The sequence below is a fragment of the Chanos chanos genome, chromosome 1 (assembly GCF_902362185.1).
Source record: "Chanos chanos chromosome 1, fChaCha1.1, whole genome shotgun sequence".
Taxonomy (NCBI): domain Eukaryota; kingdom Metazoa; phylum Chordata; class Actinopteri; order Gonorynchiformes; family Chanidae; genus Chanos; species Chanos chanos.
Window position 1 is genome coordinate 38,835,476 of NC_044495.1, and position 3,425 is coordinate 38,838,900.

The following is a 3,425-nucleotide window of genomic DNA, read 5'->3' on the forward strand; positions in this document are numbered from 1 at the left end:
GAAATTGAGCTTTATAGACATCTTGGGGAGTGAGAGAGAGAGTGTGCGAACGGGGCTAAAAACAAAAAAAAGTGTGAATGCGAGTGTGAATGAGTAGAGAACCCACTTTTAATGTGTTTTTTGCACATTTGATAATACTCAGTCATCAAATCCTCTCTTTATACATTAGGGGGGGGAGTACTGATTCAACAACACCCCCCCCCCCTCCTCTTGGCTAATTATTTTTCTATATTGCCTTTCAGACATGTGTGCTAGACACACTGACTCTTGTTAAGCCATCTCAGTCTTCAGTGCTAGGAGGGCCACACGTGTTTGTGTCCCCCTCTTGTGGTGTACTGGTGTTACTGTCTGTATTTTTGTAAGTGGCCCCCTCCTTTACACCCCAGCCCCCACCCACCACCACCCCTACACGCACCTCCCGTGTTTTCAGTGTTACGATAGTGATGTGAGATTAGGAAAAAAACATATATCGAAATCAAGGTTATTCCAGCGCACTGCATGTCTTTGCATGGGCAAGAGAAGTCGACAGGCGAAACGGGGTATGGAATATGCCTAAATGTCACTAAGCTCCCTGTGTTCCCATGTTAAGACTTCTGCTGCATTTGTAACCTGGTCCCACAAACATAGTGCCTTAAACATATGTAGGTTACGACTTGCATTTATATTAATGTACTGGACTGCAGCACTTGAAACTCACATGTTTGTTATACGTGATTATGTAGTATGGTGATTATGGGCTGTCGTTTGTTAAATTATTTGGTATAATCTCGGCGCATTAGTGCATTTAATTAGGTTTGCACTTCGTATGTTTTGTGTTGTGATTTAAAAAAGAGAAAAAAAACTAAGAGTACATAGCAGTACTAGTAAAAGCTAGTTGTCCTCTCCTGTAGAATTCGAGGCTTTAGGAATCTTGTGTCGTAAATGAAAGCAAGGTGTCATTCTGAGGAGCGTATCACCCAAAATCCTTACATTACGCCGCCTGAAAAAGGTCTGACAACATGCCAACCGTGTCAACGCGCACCACTGCCCATCTTGCACATGGAAGTTAACCTCCCACACACCCCTTTAATAGTTATAAGACTTGATTTGAATCTCTTCTTCTTCCTACGACTATGGGAGCAATCGTGTTAAGCCTAGTGTTTTTCATGTCAGTCCCTCTGTTAGTTTCAGTACGTCTGAACACATCATACTGTAAATGTTTGTCTCTGTCTACACTTTGAACTTTTAGATACTACAAGTGACATTTTCTGACCCCACCCAAAAAATGAATTGCCCCTAAAGAAATTGTAGAATGAAATGGGGACACTTTCAGTATTTAGTCAGGAAAACTTTTGTTTTTGGTTTGTTTTTATTTGACGTATGCCTTAGCTGACTGGCTCATGATGATGTTCACTAGTATATGCATTCGCGTGATTACATGGCTTCGGAGCTCAATATATGTTTGAGAGGTAGCAGAGTTTTCTCTTTCTAAAGAATGGCATGTTTCGCTGTAGCAAGAAGGCTCTCCTGAATGAACTGTGTACAGAAGAGTTCAAGTCCTTGATGTTTGATAATCAGTCTCAATTCATTACTAACAGTATTTTACACTGTTCTAATGGAACTGCAATACAATCTAGTTTCTGTTGTAATATTTACTTTCCTCTTTTTTTGGTCGTCCTGTTTTTTTATTTTATTTTTTGGTTTGTTTTGTTTTGAAGAATTAGAGGTTTGTTGGTATGGCATTAATCTACATGTACTGCTTTGATTTAATGATACTTCACATTTGGCTCCCGCAGATCTCTCAGTATTTGATATTCAACCGTCAGTCTATCAGCGCTGGAGTATTTAGTGCTTTATAAGGTGTGAGTTGGTAGTGTGCAATTTGACTCATTTAAGCATGTGGCGACTTAGTTTCTTTTTATGGTATCGTTTGATCAAGGCTTTTGGATGCTGACTTTCTTTTATACATTCCGTCAGGGAGAATTTACAGTTCTTTTGTGTTTGTGCGTGTGTGTGTATGAGTGTGTGTGTGTGTGTGTGCATATCCTCCTCTGCTAGGTTTTTTTTTTTCTTTATTTTTGCAGTAGGTATGTTTGTCTTTTACTATCATAGGAAAAAAATGCTTTTTCGCTCCACCAAAGACAGCAAGTTGTTTCTCAAGGCAAGGTAGCTACTGTTCTTGCGTAGACCTCAAGTTATACTGTAGTAGAAGATTTAAAAAAAAAAAAATCATGTACAAAAAGGTTGAGGTTGTTCTATAGCTTTCTTTTTTTTTTTCTTTTTTTTTTTTTTTAAATTGTGTTTGGGCTAAATGAGTTGTTTCATTTATCTTGAATGTATCATAGATACGCTGCTATATACAGATTTGCCACTTCATAATAGCTGTGAAATTAGATGATTAACTTTGGTCTGAGTGTTCTTATTTTTGTATAAATCTAATGACCATATTATAGAAGTGAGATCTTTTTTTTTCCTCTCCTTTATTTGGTTTTACATTACTGACTGGCAGTTTAAAAGCATTTTAATGCCTCTCTGTATATTTTGCTTTCTCGGTTGATGTGTCACTATAACTACTGTATTGGAATTTATGGAAGTTTGAGGTTTTTTTTGTTATTTCTCCCTTTTTTTTTTCTTTCTCTGCTCTCATTTTTGTGTGTGTGCATACCCCCCCCCAAGTGTTCTATCTGTAAAAATCCTGGGGCTGAACACTGCTCTGTAGATTCATATTAATGTGTATCGATCTTACTCTTATGTTTTTGATTGAAGCGTTTTGTTGAACTATAGCTTGCAGGATAGACTTAACTTTAACCATTTAAATCGCCACAGATTGATATGCAAGATAGGTATAGATATATAGATACAAATATATATATGTGTGTGTGTGTGTGTGTGTGTGTGTGTGTATATATATATATATATATATATATATATATATATATATATATATATATATATATACATACATATACACACACACACACACACACACACAGCGTTACACTATCCTCTGTCAGTATCACAACAGTTAAGAGAATGCTTGCTTTACACATATTTTTATCCATTATTTGATACAGCAGAAAGCGCTTGTTAAACTGTTAATAAGCTAACTCGTTATGGCCTGGGATGGGAATTCTGAGCCTTCTCCCCCTTCTTTACTACATCAGTACTTCCTGGTGTCTGCTATAACATCAGATATGTTCCATTCAAGCGCTTAGGGTTTTTTTTTTTCTTTTAATTATTTCAGAACCCCCCCCCCCTTTTTTAAATGGTTTTTGTTTTGTTTTTAAAGCACATTTAGGGTGGATTACAGCATTTCCAGCTGTTAAAAGTAATTCCACGTGCATTGTGAAGCAAGCAGGACTTCAGAGACAAGAAGTGGGGCATGACTGTTAAATTCTACGCAAATATTTGGTATTTGGCCTCTGCCCTGTTCTAATCTGTCACTG